Source organism: Mustela erminea, chromosome 7 (assembly GCF_009829155.1).
Source record: "Mustela erminea isolate mMusErm1 chromosome 7, mMusErm1.Pri, whole genome shotgun sequence".
Classification (NCBI taxonomy): domain Eukaryota; kingdom Metazoa; phylum Chordata; class Mammalia; order Carnivora; family Mustelidae; genus Mustela; species Mustela erminea.
In genome coordinates this window covers 65,937,354-65,955,699 of record NC_045620.1, presented here as the reverse complement: position 1 = coordinate 65,955,699, position 18,346 = coordinate 65,937,354, and the positions used below count along the sequence as shown (strand labels likewise).

The window sequence follows — 18,346 nt, the reverse complement described above, 5'->3', positions numbered from 1 at the left end:
AGAGAGAGAGAGGAGGAAGCTGGCTCCCCGTGGAGCAGAGAGCCCGATGTGGGGCTCGATCCCAGGACCCTGGGATCATGACCTGAGCCGAAGGTAGAGGCTTTAACCCACTGAGCCACCCAGGCGCCCCTATGATATTTATTTTTTGATCTGTATAATTTCCCAGAGAATTTGGCAAGCTGTACCCTCAAAACACCCCGTAACAAGTTCTTTGATCCCTCCTGATAATACACTCTAGAAGCTTGATGATATTGATTCAATTTTTATTTTATTTTTTTTTGCAAAATTATGTTCTAGGTGGTACTATGTGCTATTGCATCACAGGAGAAAGTACATAATGTTCCACATTTCACGATATTAATTTTTTTGGTGACTTCAAATATAGTCAACCTAATCCATCCTTTATTAAATTCCACATCAGCCTCTAACCTAATGGTTTCAGCAACCATGGATGCTCTTTGTCTAGATTTATTATTTTATTAAGGATTACTCAATAGGGATTTTCTAATTCTATTATTCGTTCCGCATTAATGACTGTGATTCTAAGAAAAAGAAACCTTTTTCTTTTCTTTTTTTAAAAGATTTTATTTATTTATTTGGTAGAGAGAGAACAACACAAGCAGGGGGAGTGGGTGAGGGAGAAGCAGGCTTCCCACAGAGCAGGGAGCCCAGTGCTCCAGGGCTCCAGCCCAGGACCCTGGGATCATGACCCGCATAGAAGGCAGCGCTTAACAACTGAGCCATCAAGGCGCCCCTCTTTATTTTTTTTTCCTATTGACTATTTGGTTCTCTCAAGCACAATTCACTTTAGAAAAGCCCGGATAATACTGTTTGATTCTTTTCCTTTTTCTACTAATCTTTAAGAATAATGAGCTCAGCAGAGAGTCTGCTTCTCTCTCTCTGCCTGCCTCTCTGCCTCCTTGTGGTCTATGTCAAATAAATAAATAAAAATCTTTAAAAAAAAAAAAAAAAGAATAATGAGTTGATATCCTCACAATTCCCAAAGGTGATCAATTAGTTTTTTATTTTACAGGGTTTTTTTTTTTTTGAGCAATAATTTGCATATAGCGAATTACGTAATGATATTGAGTAGCCTTTTGAGTACTTATTAAACATTCATATATCTTCTTTGTTGAATTGTCCATTCAAATCTTTTGCCATTTGTGTGTGTGTGTGTGGGGGGGGTTTGTTTGTCTCTTCATTATTTTTATTTATTTATCTTTTTAGGAGAGAGAGTGTGCTGAGGTGGGGGAGGGGCAAAAGTAGAGGGACAGAGAATCTCAGAGAATCTCAGTGAGACTTCATGCTGAGCACACAGCAGGACGCTGGGCTCAATCTTGCAACCCTGAGATCAGGACCTGAACGGAAATCAGGAGTTGGACACTTAATCAACCAAGGAACCAGGCACCCCTGTCTTTTCATTTTTGAGTTGCAGATATAATTTCTTTAATAGTTTCTCCTTTTTTTGGTGGCTTGGGTTTTCTTCTTCTTCTTCTTCTTTTTTTTTTTTTTTAAAGTAGACTCCTTGGGGCGCCTGGGTGGCTCAGTGGGTTAAAGCCTCTGCCTTCGGCTCAGGTCATGATCCCAGGGTCCTGGGATTGAGCCCCATGTCGGGCTCTCTGCTCTGCAGGGAGCCTGCTTCCTCCTCTCTCTCTCTGCCTGCCCCTCTGCCTACTTGTGATCTCTGTCTGTCAAATAAATAAATAAAATTAAAAAAAAAAAAAAAGTAGACTCCTTGCCCCAGATGGGGCTTGAACTCTATACCCTGAGATCAAGAGTCACATGCTCCCCTGACTGAAGCAGCCACCTGCCTGGGTTTTCTTAATGAAGTCTCTTCAAGAGGAAACTTTTAATATTTTTATGAAATTCAATCTATCCATTTTTTTTCTATTATGGATGGTAGTTTTGGTGTCATATCTGAGAAATTTTTGCCTAACTTGAGATCACCAAGATTTTATGCTGTTTTAGCTCTTACATTTAGGAGTTAATTTTTGTGTATGATGTAAGTAGAGGTCTAATTTGTGTGTGTGTGTGTGTATGGACATTTAATTCTGAAACCATTTATTGATATATTTATATAATATATAATATATGTATATGATATTATGACAGAATACATTATAATATATATTATATTATATTATCCTTTCCTGATTAAATTGCTTTGACACTTTGTCAAAAGTGAATTGACCATAACAATGTGTTGGTCTTTTGCTGGACTATCATTCTGTTCTGTTGACCTATATGTCAGGGTGATGTTATGCCAATAACACAGCATGTTGGTTACTCTAAGTTTGGAAACCACAGTGTAAGTCCTCCAGTTTTGTTCTTTTTCAAAACTGTTTAGGCCATTCTTGGTCCTTTACCTTTCCATATAAACTTTAGGATCGGCTTACAATTTTCTATGAAAATGTCCTGGGATTTCTACAAGAATTCCATTGAATTTGTTGATCAACTTGAGGAAAATTGTCCACTTAACAATATCGAGTCTTTGGATTCCATAAACAAAGTACATCTCTCCACTTATTTAGTCCTTTAATTCTTTCTTTCCTTCCTCCTCCCTCTCTCCCTCCCTCCTTCCTATTTCTCCCTCCCTCCCTGTTTCTTTTTTCTTTTTAAAGATTTATTTATTTATTTGACAGAGAGAGAGATCACAAGTAGGCAGAGAGGCAGGCAGAGAGAGAGGGGGAAGCAGGCTCCCTGCTGAGCAGAGAGCCGGATGTGGGGCTCGATCCCTGGACGGTGAGATCACGACGGAGCAGAAGGCATTATTGGCCCAACCCACTGAGCCACCCAGGTGCTTTCCTCACTCCCTCCCTCCTCCCTCCCTTTCTTTTTCTTTCTTTCTTTTTCTTGCTCTCTCTCTCCTCCCTCCCCCCTTTCTTTCTTTCTATTTATTCATTTATTTGAGGAGGGGAGTGGCAGAGGGAGAGAGAAACTCAAGTAGACCTGTGCTGTGTATGGAGCCCCACAAGGGGCTCAGTCTCGTGACCCAGAGATCATGATCTGACCTGAAACCAAGAATTGGATGCTTAATCGACTGCCACCCAGGTGCCTCTAGGCCTTGAATTTATTTCAGCAATGTTTTGTAGTTTTCAGAGTGTAAGTCCTGTATTATCACTTTGTTAAATATTTGGCAAAAGTCACTAGTAAAGTACTGTGGGTCTGCAGTTTTCTTTGTGGGAAGTTTTTTTTTTTTAAAACCTTATAAATTCAATTTATTTAGTAGATATGAGGTTATTCAAGTGAACTGTTCTTGAGTGACCTTTGCTATTTTGTGTTTTTCAAGAAATTTGTCTTTTTTGTTAAATTTGTTCAATTGATTGGCATCAAGTTATGCATAATATTCTCTTCTTGTCTTTAGGATCTGTACTGATGTCCTTAAAATTCCCGATACTGGTAATTTCTGTCTTTTTTTCTTTTTCTTTCTGATCAGTCTGATAAGAGGTTTTTCATTTTCATTTATCTTTTTCAAATATGCAGTTTTCAGTTTAATTTCATTTCAGTTTCATTTCACTTTCTCTGTTGTTTTCGTGTTTTCATTTTCTTTTTTACGGAGGTGAAGAGAGTGTGTATTGTGCTATTGTCAGCCAGAGTGTTCTGTCAAGGTCGATGATATCAGGTTGGTTTCTAGTGTTGCTCAAAGCTTTGATAGCTTTGATTTTCTCTCTCCTTGTTCTGTTCTTGAGAGAAGGTTATGAAAATAACCAAATATAATCATAGATTTTTCAGTTTCTCCTTTTAGTTCTGCCTTTTCCTGCTTCGTGTAGTTTGTAGCTCTGATTTTTGGCTGCATCGGTGTTTAGGACCGTTACGTTCTCATGGTTCATTGGCCCTGCTGTCACTGTTGATGCTTGATCTGTCTCGTCTTTTTGACATAATCTTAGATCTATGACAGTCTTCTTGTTCCTGCCATAACAAGATATTCCAGAACATTTTGTATTTTTCTCTCTTCAATCCTGGAATATGCCATTTCTCCTATGAGCCTGGTTCTAAAAGAACCAGGGAAATATTGTTATTTAGGAGATCACCTGCTCTGTGTGCTAGAGCAGATGATGGCTCCTCTATGGTTATCTTATTTCAAGGTCTTTTCAGGAGACAGAACTTGGAAATGCATACTTTTTAAAAAGAAAAAAATAAAGTCTGAGTTTATAGTGATATTTCCATTTCAAATTTAAAATTATAAAATTTATGCCATTAAATTTTATATTTGGATGTCTTTTTTCTTTTCTGAAAAGATTAGTTCTTTACAACTGTTACATAATTACTCAATTTACTTATTTGCTTTATCCTACTACACACACACACACACACACACACACATTCGTTTCAAAATAATATTATTGGGGTCCCTGGGTGTCTCAGTCAGTTATATATCCAACTCCTGATTTTGGCTCAGGTCATGATCTCAGGGTTATGAGATGAAGCCCGAATCATGCTCCACGCTGGGCATGAAGACTGCTTAAGATTTGCTCTCTCCCTCATCCTCTGCCCTTCTCATCCCCCCTCATTGCGTGCTCTCTCTCTCTCAAAAAAAAAAAAAAAAAAAAAATTCTAACAATAAGATTATTAATTGCAGTTTAAGATTCCTTTGTGATTGATTCCTTTTGTCCTCAATTTATATTCCAAATGCAGTATTCAAAGTATTGAGTTTTAAAGTCAAAGTAATTTTTCCGTTATGGCTGTGTTACCAACTTGATAAATGGTGAGGGCCCTTTGATTCAGTTTGTTTTACATTTTCAGGGATCCTTTTCTTTTTCTTTTTCATTTATTTATCTAAAAAAATTTACCTGCTTCCAAAGTCAAAACTACAAAACAAGGTTTATTCAAAGAAGTCCCACTTATCCAGCTTGTCCCTTAATCCTGTTTCCTCCTCCTCTCTATAGGTAGTAATTTAAAAATTACTTTTTTGGTTATCCTTGTATTGTTTCTCTTAAAAAAATGTCAGCATATACACACGTATGCTTGTGTTACCCTTTCTTTCCTTCTTATTCAAAAGCTGTGCTATTCCTTACTGACCTACTAACAGTGTATTCTTTTGTTTTTCTTTCTTATTTTAAGTGGGCTCTACACCCAACGTGGGGCTTGAACTCCAGACCTTGCCCTTGGAGAGTCATGGGCTCCACTGACTTAGCCAGGCAGCGAACCCTCAGTAACAGCATATTCTGAAGATCATTTTGCTGTGGCAGAGGGCACTCCTCCTCCTTGCTTAGTACAGCACATCCTCTACTCGCGTGGGTGTACCACTCCTCTACTGATGAACCCTCGGATGGTTTTTAGCCTTCCAGTTGCAGAGATAGTGCTGCAATGAAGAGATTTGTTCACCTTGCTCTGAATTTTTGGCCAGTACACCTTTGAGATAGATTCTGGAGTGAGATTGCTGGTCCAAGGGGTAGATATGCATCTCTAAAGTATATACAATCATGTACATAATAATTTATATATGAGATAAGGTGATATATAATTTATGATGTTATATAGCATACCGTTATATATAACAGATAGATATTCTGTATTTTATATACATGAAAATTTTGCAGCTGTGTGGAATTGCCTGTGAAGAGGGTTTCTGAGGTGACAGTCCATGGGCGCAAGGCCTCTAGAATCCACCTTCCGCAGGCAGGCGCTGAGGGGCCTGGGTTGACTGAAGCTCATGGGACATGTGCTTATTCTCCAGTTCCAGGGGAGGCCCCTGAGTGTCTTTCCCCAATGGCGCTTAGAGGAGGGAGCATTTCCTGGGGCCGCTGACAAAAGGCATGGTTGGCACATTGGAGGCCTCCCAGCTTGTAGGGGTGACCTGAGGCAAGCCCAGACTCAGCAGAAGCCCAGGAGACTCCCCAGTCGGCCCTGCCTGGTGCTTCCGGTGCTTGGCTCTGTCCTGTTGCCTTCAGCTTCACCTTCTAACCTTATAATGTTTAAAGTCACTTAAAAATATTTTTATTTAACTGATTGTTATTTTATTACCTGAATATTCCCTAATTATTCTTAATGTTTTAAAATTTTGTTCTGTCATAACCATTTCATTCCTTTACGCACCCTTTTGTTGATGAGGATGTGCTTTCCCTTTAAAACTGTGATACTACCGGGCGCCTGGGTGGCTCAGTGGGTTAAGCCGCTGCCTTCGGCTCAGGTCATGATCTCAGGGTGCTGGGATTGAGTCCCACATCGGGCTCTCTGCTCGGCAGGGAGCCTGCTTCCCTCTCTCTCTCTCTCTGCCTGCCTCTCCATCTACTTGTGATTTCTCTCTGTCAAATAAATAAATAAAAAATCTTAAAAAAAAAAACAAACTGTGATACCACCTTTCCCTCTGTGGTTCTTTTATTTTCCTCCAAGCCTTCTTTTAACGTTGTCTTCTGAATTTATTTTTATCTCATCTATTTTCTTCTCCTTCCTAACGTAAATGGTGAAACTGGATTCTCTTTAAGTGTTTTTATGCTCCCACCTGACTAGGGGGCCCCTTTCCTCCCTACGTTTGTCCCCTGCATTTCCCCATCAAGTCCTTGGTTCAACCAATCCTGGGCTCAGGGATCCGGGGGGATTAGATGACCCTCCTACTCCCGTCACAATGAGCCATCTGGGAAGACTATGTGGGAACCTCCAAGGAATCTGAATCCTGGAGAAGAGCGGGCTGGAGAGGGATGTATGTGCTGCTTTCAAATATCTGTGAAAGGAGTAGACGTACTCATTACTGACCTAGAGGAAAGAACAGGAAGTTCCAGAGTTACAGCCCAAGGGTGATGACAAGGAAGAACTTTTATTTTTGAAAGGATCAGCGCCATTGAGAAATGGGGTGGGTTGCCTGGTGAAAGACTAAGGGTCCCGCAGCAGGAGCTTGAAAGTTGTGTTGGTCGGGACAGGGCTGAGGCTTCCAAGATCTCTTTCGGCTAGAAGATTCTGTGGCTGTAAGATTCTGAGTTCTGTTTTCAGAAAAGCGACATTGTCCAATAAATCCTGTTCTTTCTTACTTGGTTTCAAAGATACTGCGTCCCGCTGCACAGGCTGAGCACAAGCACAACTGCACGCTGGTTGGTTCAGAGATGACATGTGACCCCAAATGACCCAATCAGAGTTTCTATCTCCAGAGGGGGTTTTTTTTTTTCTTTAGAGGGAGCCAGCACCTGAACGTACTCAAACGGTGAGTAGGGGCGGAGGGGGAAGCATGGTCCCTGCTGAGCCAGAAGCCCGTGGGACTGGATCACGGGATCCTGACATCACGACCTGAGGTGAGGGCAGATACTTAACCGACTGAGACACCTGGCACCCTTCTATCTTGAGTTATGTGGGAAGAGTCCTTTCCTCTTTTTGTTTAGAAACATACAAAAGTACACGTCTAGAGCTTCTTACGTCCCCGGCAGGTCTCTTTTTAGTAGGCATCTTTCTAGCTGAGGATCTGGCCTAGGAGAATGAAGGCTACCTACCTGGAAAGGAGATAAAGAGGTCTGGAAGTGTTTGTGTCTCTGATTATTTTATTTTTTTTTGCTTTAGTTTTTATTTTTTAATAAACATATAATGTATTTTTATCCCCAGGGGTACAGGTCTGTGAATCATCTGGTTTACACACTTCACAGCACTCACCATAGCACATACCCTCTCCAATGTCCACAACCCCACCCCCCTCTCCCGACCCTCCTCCCCCCAGCAAACCTCAGTTTGTTTTGTGAGATTGAGTCTTTTTTTTTTTTTTTTTTTAAGATTTTATTTATTTATTTGACAGAGATCACAAGTAAGCAGAGAGGCAGGCAGAGAGAGAGGAGGAAGCAGGCTCCCCGCGGCGCAGAGAGCCTGACTCTGGGCTCATCCCAGGACCCTGGGACCATGACCTGAGCTGAAGGCAGAGGCTTTAACCCACTGAGCCACCCAGGCCCCCCAGATTAAGAGTCTTTTATGGTTTGTCTGTGTCTCTGATTCTTAAGATTAGCGTCACAAGTTCTCCTTCTGTGGTTTGATTGTGTGTGCCAGAAAAGTGCCTCCCCTTTCAAAGAGTATTCTTTTATTTATTTTTTTATTATCATTATTATTTTTAGTTTTATTTATTTATTTGAGAGGGAGAGCAGGAGTGAGTGAGGGAGGGCCAGAGGAAGAAGGAGAGAGAGAATCCCAAGCAGACTTCACTGCAGAGGGGGGAGCCAGATGTGGGGTTCTGTTCCATGACCCTGAGATCATACCCAGAGCAGAAACCAAGAGTCCTGTGCTTAACCAACTGAGCCACACTGGTGCCCCGAAAAGTGTCCTTTTTCATTAGTCTGTCAGACTTGGGTTTCTGTCACTTGTAACCAAAAGGGGTTTTGACTGATGCCGTTGTTATTGTACAAAACATCATTTTACATTGATGGCCAATTCTTCAAATTTCTTAATGAGAGTTCCTTTCAGAAGGGAAAGGCAGCATCTATTTCTAGCTGAATTAAAAATTACTGTAATCTTTCACACTATAAATCTGGCCTGGGGCAGAGTTAATAGATGTTTCCCTGTGTCTTTGTACAAAGCCCAGCCATCAGCACACCGGTTTCCTCCTCTAGGATGACTCATTCAAAGCATAGCACAGGAGTTCCCCCCTCCCAAACCTGCTCCTCCCCTACTCTTTCTTATCCCACAAAATGCCTCTTTCATCCATTCACCTGGGTTCTAAGTGAAATACTTAGGAGGCAGTCTTCCTTGTTCCCGTTTGCTCCCTGGTGAATTATATATAATTCACCAGCAGGTCCTGTATCTCCCTCCAGCACTTCTGTCCATCTGCACTTCCTGCCATCTCCTGCTTGGACCATTGCAGTAGTCTCTTAACTGACTCCCTACTTCCACTTTTTTTTTTTTTTTTTTTTTTTTTTAGATTTTATTTATTTGTTAGAGAGAGAGAGAGAGAGGTGAAGAAGACAGAGGGAGAAGCAAATTCCCCACTGAGCAGGGACTCCAGGATCATGATCTGAGCCAAAGGCCCTCCCTACTTCCACTTTTTGTCCCTCTCCAGTCCCTTCTTTACACAGAAGCTCAAGTGAGCTTTTATTTTATTTTAAAAGGATTTTTATTTTTTTGGGCACCTGGGTGGCTCAGATGGTTAAGCGTCTGCCTTCGGCTCAGGTCATGATCTCATGGTCCTGGGATTGAGTCCTGCATTGGGCTCCCTGCTCAGCGGGAGTCTGCTTCTCACTCCCCCCTCGGCTTCCTCTGCTTATGCTCTCTCATTCTCTCTGTCAAATAAATAAAAATAAAATCTTAGAGATTTTTATTTTTTAAGTAATCTCTACACCCAACATGGGTCTTGAACTCACAACCCCAAGATCAAGAGTCGCACACTCCACTGACCATCGTTTTCTTGCTTAAAGTCACTGACAGTTTTCCATTGCATGCAGAATAAAATGCAAAGGCCTGCAGTGGTCCAGAAGGACCCACATGCCTGAACTGGCCCCTGCACAACCCTTCCCCACCAGTCCTCAGCTCCTGTCTCTCTGTGCCAGCTTGCTACTCGCCAGTCACTGTAGTCTTTCTGTTTCTTGTTTCTGCTTCAGGGCTCTTCCTTCTGGAATATCTTTGTCCAAATATCTAGGGGTGGCTAGCTCCTTATCCTTCAGGGCTCAGTCAGATATCATCTTCTCAGAGATGCCTTTGAATATTGTATAGTACTATTTACTATATATAGTATTTACTACTGCTAATTACTATCTAAAATTATTGTGCTTGTGCAAGTGGCTGTTGCTTCTTTTCCACCACTAAGCAGGCCAACAGGTGCTCAACAAATCCTTAGTGAATGAATGGAAGGATCACAGAGGAGCAACAAACAGGTGCAGCCTGAGAAGCTGAGTAGGAATGGGTTCTGCTCGTGTGATTTGCAGATCCAGGTCCAGAGCCTGGTTTCTAGGAAGTTCTTTGGAGTCTTTCCAAGGTCTTGTCACTGTGTGTCTGTCGTGCCTCAGATGGCTTCCTGTCTAGCTGGCGAGTAGTGTTCCTGCTGGAAGCCGATGTGAAAACAGAGAGAGCTGGGGTGGCCCCTGGTGTGGACAAGCATCACTATGAGGAGTGTTAAAATGCAGATCCCTGGGGTGCCTGGGTGACTCAGTGGGTTAGGCCTCTGCCTTTGGCTCAGGTCATGATCTCAGGGTCCTGGGATCGAGCCCTGCATCGGGCTCTCTGCTCAGCAGGGACCCTGCTTCCCCTGCTCTCTCTGCCTACCTCTCTGTCTATTTTTTATTTTTTAAAGATTTTATGTATTTATTTGACAGAAATCACAAGTAGATGGAGAGGCAGGCAGAGAGAGAGGGAAGCAGGCTCCCTGCTGAGCAGAGAGCCCGATGCGGGACTCGATCCCAGGACCCTGAGATCATGACCTGAGCCGAAGGCAGCTTTGGCTTAACCCACTGAACCACCCAGGCGCCCCATACCTCTCTGTCTGTTAATGATCTCTGTAAAATAAACATAAAATCTTAAAAAAAAACAATGCAGATCCCTGGGCCTAGCCAACTAGGCTGTGAAGAAAGGTAAGGAGGCGGCTACTGACTCATCCAGGTTGAACCAGGACATCCCCACCTTTAACGCTGAGTGTCCCTCACTCTGAAAACCCCTAGCCTCTGGCAATGACCAGGCGGCTTGGTCACCCTAAACAAGGTGCTCAGAGAGAGGCAAAGAGCGTCAGACGAAGTAGCTCGGAATGGTTTTTTGAAGATGCTGAGGGGGAATCATTTCCTATCCTAGGCTTTGGGTTTTGGCTGTCCCCTCAACCCTGCCTTTGAGTAAGTCTGTGTTCTCTAGGTGCCACACCCGGACAGAAGGGAAAGGATTCTCGAACCCTTGCAGAGGGCCAGCTGCAGCTCTAGGGCCTTTATTAGCTAATACATTCCTTGGCAGCCTTTTTCCCCCGCTCCCATTTTAGAGGCTGGATACTGAGGCTCGTGAGGGTATGTAAGGCTCGTGAGGGTATGCACTTAGAGTGCATCAGTCTGATGCCTGAGCTCAGACATCTGCCAAACAGGACACGGGAGCACCTGGTCTTCCTGACACAGAAACCCAGGCCCTTTCTAGCTGTTTTGCTTTGTGTATGGGGGCGTGCATGTCAGAGGTGTGTCTGGGACCTCAGCTTGGCAGTTGTCCCTCAATTTTCAGGGATGGGGCTCTTCTGGGACCTAGGGAATACCCCAAGAACTGGAGTGAAATAGAAGAGACACCTATGGAGGAAGGTTCTTTGAGGCCGGGCTGCATGTGTGGCTGTCTACCACGAGGTGGCACTGTGGCTCTGCCTTAGAAGGCTCCCTCCGGCATATGGCTGGTGTGGGGCCAGCCATGGGACCAGCCACTGAGCCTTATTTAATCTTGCAGCCTGCAGGAAACCTGGGGTCTGTCTGTAGCTTTCTGCCTTGGCGGGACTCCAGCAGGCCAAGAAGAGAGGGGAGAAAAGGTCAGGAGGTCGATCAGGAGAGGAGGAGGCTTGGGCCAATGGAGAGTCTTGGCAGTGAGGGTGACCGATGAGGACAGCTGTCAGAGGAGGGGTACAGACTGCTGTTACTGGAACTAATGGGTTTATAACACCAGCCTGAATCATCTCCCGGTGTGCACAAAACACATCAGGACAAGTGGACTCGCTCCCCCATGGTGGGAGTCGGAGGTGGGGCTTGGGCAGAGAAGAGGCACCGTTTCTGTCCTACGAACTGTTTTGACCAAGGGAAGCCCTCAGCTGGAAGGGTTGGGAGGCAGAGATGACCTGGGTGTCCCCACGCTGGGGGCCTTCTCGGCCAGTCATCTGCCTGTCTGCCCTCTGCTGACCACAGGACGTCCTCAGTGGGGGCAGCCATAGCAACAGACCCCATCTGTCCTCCAGGAGCCCTTACTATTGGGGAAAATGGCTTCGAGGATGCTGGCCTTTCGAAGACGCTCATTACCTATTTTGTATATGAGGACTCAGGCTTTCTAGATCCTCATCAAAAAATGTTACCACAATAAACTTTTCACTTTCTTTCAAAGCCTGTGATCGCTCCAGGTGGTGACTTGCTGTGTGTGGACTGCCTAACAGTGGGCTTGGCCTGCGTGCTGATGTCGGCATGTGACATGGTGTTTGCTCTGTGAGGCCATGGATGTGTCCTCAGCACCTTGACATGGGGGAGCTGAGCAAAGCTCACCCAAGGGCATGAGCAGAGCACCACTGTGGTGAGGGGGAGAGTGTGCAGGATGGCTTCAGGAGCAAGGGGCAGCCTCTGAAAGTGGACCTTCCTCCTGAAGAAGAGGAGGAGCCTGGAGCTGACCTTCCATGGGGACTTTGGATGGGGCAGACTCTGGGCACTTTCTAAGTGCCCTTGTCAGCTGTCTCTGGGCACAGAGGAGCTGAATGTGGGCAATTCTGGAGGACAGCTTGTGACTTGAGGAGTCCTGCCCACCAGGATGCAGGGCAGAGCTGGAATCTGGGCCCTGGAGACTCAGGAAACAAGGAGGCCATAGCCTGAGAACCCTGAACAGGGACCAATGTAGGGCCTAGGCAGGGGAGTGGGTTGGGCAGTCTGGGGGATGGAGGAGCCCTGTGAATCAGGACAGGCATTGCTCAGGGTTGCCCTGCCCTGCCCTCCCTGCCCTTGTGGCATTTCAGAAAACGGAGCCAAAGCAGCCGAAATGATCTGTGCGGTAATGTGTGTGTGAATCCTTCGGAAACAGAAGCACTGTGGGCATATGTCAGGCCCCAGGCCAACTGCAGGGTTGCCATTACTGCCTGATACGTTGGTCCTAGCAGGAAGCGGTACACGCCCCCTCCCTCCCTCCTACCTTCTCCCTAGAGGTTGGAGATAGCCTCCTCAACCTTGTTCATACCGGGGCCCCTCTTGTTTCCTGGGGCATCCTAGTCTGAGCACTGAGGAGGGGACACAGCTCTTGGTTGGGAGGCCGGAGACCAAATGCCATCCTGGTCATGTGACTTCAGATGGCATTTCGCTCTCTCTTGGGCATCAGTTCCCTCATATGTAAAATGGGATGGCGATCTTGTTCCAACCTGTAAACCAAATGGCTAAATGGAGGAATAGGTGGGATGCTGTTCTGGAAAAAGGAAGTAAATCATTTGACTGCAAGATTCAAGAGCTGGTTCCACAAGGCCCAGGGAACCTGGCTGCACAGCTGGACTGTCTCTCTCCTGGGCTCCAGCAGGTGGCAGCATCGCCCTCCCCATGTGTGGATCCCTACTCCCCTGTCTGCCCCAACACCCACCCCAACACCCGGCACCCTTGGACCTCACTAAATTCACGCCCCAAAGCCCCACCTCCCCCCACCTCCCCGGGGGAAGGAGGGATCTGAGCAACCTCTGAGACAGTGGCCCCGGCGTGGAAGCCCAAATGCCACGGACAGGAAGGACCTGGAAAGAGAATTAGAAACTTCTTTCCCTCAAAAAAAAGCACAGATAAGCCAGGAGGAAGGGAGCTGGTGTGCATGAGCCCAGAAGGCTGATGGGTGCACCTGGGTGGAAGGGCGACCTTGTCCTGCTCTGCCATGACCCGTTCCACACGAGGCAACTTAGGATCCAGGGTCCAGGGCTTGTCATCTGCTTGGGTCATTGTTTTCAGCTGGAAAGGCCAATGGCAGAGGTGGGCGGCTTCTCTATTTTTGTGTGTGTCACAGGGTTGAAAATTTAACTCACACTTCAGTTCATCTGGGCGGAAAAGAATTAATTTATTTATTCATCTCTAATGAATCTGGCCTTTCTCCCAACCCCTACCTGATGATTAGTGAGAAAACCAATGAAATAGTCAACTTGATTTTAACCAGGACTCGATGGTTTAGCTTATCCTGTTCGTTGGTGGTTTGTTTCTCTTGGAGAAAGTGCTCAGTTCTCAGACTACCTTCCCTAGCTTCTCCCGCTAAGACAGTGTCAGGGGCCATCCTTTGTGTCAAGGTGTATGGGCACACAAGGGAAGTTTGTGTGAGCTGCACCCAGGCCCCAGACATGTGTGGTCTGGGGAGCAGATTGTTTCCAGTGCAGGCCTGAAGAATTGAGACATAGGTGTGATCCTAGCCACACACCTCTGGTTCTCCTGGTCTTCAAGGAGACCCACAACTCCCACCACATCCTCAACTCAACCTCTCTGTCCCCTAGTCTCTTCTTCCCACTTGACACTTTGAGTGAAAATGTGCACAGATCTTTCCCACCTTAGTTTTGCAAAGAAAAAATGAAGGTTTTTCAGATATAATTATTGGAAGGAAACTATGGGATAAAAAGGAAGCATAATTACCACTGTAAAAATGATTGGATGTAGAAAGCATGAATCTCAGATACTCGTTAGTAGAAAACTCTGACTCAGTTTGACTATAGATCTCTCCTGGCCTAGCACTAGGCCCTGGGCCTGGATCTGGGGGCCTCGGAAGGATGGGAGGAACTCCAGAACAAGTCAGGTTTCGGGACAACTCTGGGGATGGGTTTAGCTCTGCGGTGTTCCCACACCTGGTCCTAGGTCAGGCCAGGCCATTTAAGTTTGGCCAATGGAGCAGTGATTGGCTCTGGAGATGGGGCAGGTGGGTTTCCCGGCACCGCACTCCACCCCACCCCACCTTACGCCTGCACCATGCTCATTTCTGGTCTTTTCTGGGGTGGTTGCTCAGGTGTTCCTTCTGGCCGAGTTAAGAATCCAAGTTCCCTTCTGGCTATAGCAGTACCTCTGATCACTCCCTCTTGATCAGATACCTGTTATATTGCTTCTAGTGATATCCACTCCTGGGGGGAGGGGTGTAAGTATAGGTCCACAGACCATATGTCTAAATATTTAAAAGTTGTAAGTCAAGCTAACAAACTGTTTTCATTAGAGTATGTTCTATCCCTCAACCTTGACGAGTTTAAATTCAAATGATAAAATTGAAACTACATATATAGTTATGATTTTTATATGACTGAAAGTTTGCAAAATATTGAAGACAACTAAATTGAATTATTGTTGACTACATTAGGGGTTCTGTGGATGGGCTAGTGATATTTGGGTGAATAATACAATAAAGACATTCATAATTAACAAATTAACATGTATTTATTCTGTGAAATTTATTTTCTTATCTTAATTTCAGCAGAATCAGTCATCATGTTTTTATTTATTTATTTTTTTAAGATTTTATTTATTTATTTGACAGACATAGAGCATAAGTAGGCAGAGAGGCAGGCAGAGAGAGAGGGAAGCAGGCTCCCTGCCCGAGCAGAGAGCCTGATGCGGGGCTCCATCCCAGGATCCTGGGATCACGACCTGAGCGGAAGACAGCAGCTTAACCCACTGAACCACCCAGGTGCCCAATCATTATGCTTTTATAAGAGAGAACTCACAGTTTGTGTTCTAGGGAACAGTAATGACCTATAGGATTAAAAACAAAGTGTGATTGTATTCAAAGTTGTTTTAGCTAGCTATTGCCATGTAACAAAACACTCCAAAGCTTGGTGGTTTAAGCAATATTAAAGATGATTTTATTATCTCTCGTGGTCTGTGGGTTGACCAGGCAGAGCTGAGTATCTCCTCTGCTGCTTTGCTTGGATATTCTCATGTGGTTGTGGCTGGGTGGTAGATGGGGCAGGAGTCATTAAGGGCTCAATTTGGGTGCTGGGACAGCTTGTCTTTTCCTTCTTTTCATATAATCCTTGGGTCCTTCTCTGTCCACGTGATCTCTCTACTAGGGTAGCTAGATGTCCCAGATGGTAGCAGGATTCCCAGAAGCAAGTATTCCAAAAAAAGTGGAAGGGGAAGCTCAAGTCTATGTCTAAAACTTAGGCAACATATATTTACTGTGTCCCATGTATTAGCATGAGTCACAGCCCCGCTTCAGTGTGGAGGGGGACCACACAGGGTCCATAGACCACATAAATACCAGGAGGTTTGTTCACTGGGGCCTTCTTTGAAGACCAACTACCGCAGTGTGGGAAGGAAGTGTTGTAACAAAAACTTAAAACCTGTGGCATTTGCTTTGGGACAGAAAGCAAATGGGGAGCAGAAGCTGATGAACCTTGGGGAGAGTGTTATGGAAGTTTTGAAACACGGTAAGGAGATTGTTATGGGAGGCTGGAAAAATAGATAAAATAGGAAAAGGTCAAAATGAACTAAAGAAGTTTTGGAGCAAAATTAGTAAATCTAAGGAGGCCAGGTCTATATTCCAACCAGCAAAAAAGCTCAAAAATCAATGACTGGCCTCAGGGCAAAGAAAATCCAGGTGCAGCCAGTACAGTGTGGTAGAGTCAAGAGTATGGCTGTAAGACCCTTTGTGAAGGCCTCATATTTAAGGGCCTGTCTTTAGGCCCTTTGTGTACATACCAGGACTTCTAAGAATGTAAGTGTGTACCTCTTAGGTCCTCTCTGGAGACTGAGAATCTCACTGCAACCTCACAGGTGGCTTCAGGTGAGAGGGGCCTTTTCTCTCATGGAGTAGGCTTTAATTTGGTATATAAGACACCCACATATTTAAAAAAATTTTTTTCAGCTTAGATTGAAAGGGGAAGAGACTGTTCAAAATGAAGAGTCCTTTTTTTTTTTTATTTTAAAGATTTTACTTATTTATTTGACACAGAAGGTGGTGGGGAGAGAGCACAAGCAAGGGGAGTGACAGGCAGAGAGAGAAGCAGGCTGCCCGCTGAGCAGGACCCTGGGATCATGACCTGAGCCAAAGGAAGATACTTAATGGACTGAGCCACTCGGGCGCTCCTGAAGAATCCTTTATTATGGGCAAGAAAGAGGTTGAGAAGTCAATTTGGCCACAAACACTGACCATTTCTTCTAGAGAATGAAGGCTAACTCAGAGTAGGGCCAAGAACCACAGAGACCAACTTCCAGAGAATAGGATTAAGCGCTAATTAAGGAATTGGCTTGGTACCAGAATTGCTTTCTGCACTGGTTTCATCCCCTTTTTGAACGAGAGCATCTAATGCAGTTATCCTGTGCCTACCTCCTTACTATCTGTGGGGTTTGGAGGGGGATGACAACTTGTCTCTTTTAGTCACAGACCTTTAATTAAGACAAGAAGGACCCTCTCAAAGCAACCACACCCAAGGGGCCTCCTCTTCTCAGGACCTGATGTAGATACTGAGGGCCTGGCCAAGACTTCAGGGGCCTTGGAGGGTGAGTGTACAGTCATTCGGATGTGTGAGGGACGTGACTCATTGGGGGGCCAGAGGGCAGCCTGTGGGAGCTAGTCTTCAAAGCTAGCCCGCAGTAAACCACCTCTCCTGGTGTTTATGATCTCGTGCAGGCCTCTGTCCGGAGTCTGAGCTGTCCCTGTGACCCACTTTGGCCAACAGAAAGCAGTGACAGTGATACTGTGTGATTCCTGAGGAGAGGGCCCAGGGAGCCTTTCAGCCTCCACCTGGGTCTGTTACAACACTTGCTCTGGAATAAGGCAACCATCATGTAAGAAGCCGGATTCCTCTGAGACTGAGATGCTATGGAGAGGCCAAGCTAGCCATGGGGAAAATTCACAGGAGAAAGCAAGACAGTCAGCCAGACTGGGATTGTTCTTGCCATCCCAGCTGATACCAGCTATGAGGGTCAAGATGCTGCCATCTTCTCTGTACAAATGAACCTGCATATGACCCTCGCCCTTTCCACCTTTTGACTGTAGCCATGTGAGACCCCTTCCACCGGCCACCAAGTGACCCCTGAGCCAGTCAATCCATAGAACTGTAATAAATAAAAAATAATTTCTTTTCGACAACTGAAATTTGGGCTTTGTTATACAGCAACAGATAACCGAAATGTAAAAAACATTGTGTGTTTTAATTTAAAAAAATGCAAATTAAAATGTAAAAGATCAAAACTCTCATATAAGTTTTTGACAAGTTACTTTTCTTTTTTTTTTTTTTTAACATTTTATTTATTAATTTGACAGAGAGAGAGAGATCACAAGTAGGCATAGAGGCAGGCAGAGAAGCGGGGGAAGCAGGCTCCGGGCTGAACAGAGAGCCTGACTCGGGGCTCGATCCCAGGACCCTGGGATCATGATCTGAGCCAAAGGCAGAGGCTTTAACCCACTGAGCCACCCAGGTGCCTGACAAGTTACTTTTCTTTAAAATATTCAAAATTATCTCTTAGAATTAAAAGGCACATATTAACCAGTAATATAACCTATGCATTTTATCTAATACTAAAATCTCAATTAAATATTTAAACAAAGCTGAATTTTTAAAAAAGAATTTTTAAAGATTTTTATTTATTTATTTGACAGATAGAGATCACAGGTAGGCAGAGAAGCAGGCAGAGAGAGGAGGAAGCAGGCTCCCTGCTGAGCAGAGAGTCCAATATGGGGCTCCATCCGAGGACCCTGGGATCATGACCCGAGCCGAAGGCAGAGGCTTAACCGACTGAGCCACCCAGGTGCTCCAAAGCTGAATTTTTAATTTAAGTCTTGCCAATTTATTAGATCTGATAAAAAT

General features: G+C 44.8%; 1 long non-coding RNA gene across 1 annotated transcript; it reads left to right on the top strand.

The window, feature by feature from the left end:
- The first annotated feature begins 3,071 nt into the window (after nucleotides 1–3,071).
- On the top strand, nucleotides 3,072–17,625 carry LOC116595507. The gene is made up of 3 exons (XR_004287720.1): nucleotides 3,072–3,622; nucleotides 16,915–17,036; nucleotides 17,167–17,625. It is a non-coding gene; the product is annotated as an uncharacterized LOC116595507 (long non-coding RNA).
- Nucleotides 17,626–18,346: the final 721 nt, after the last annotated feature.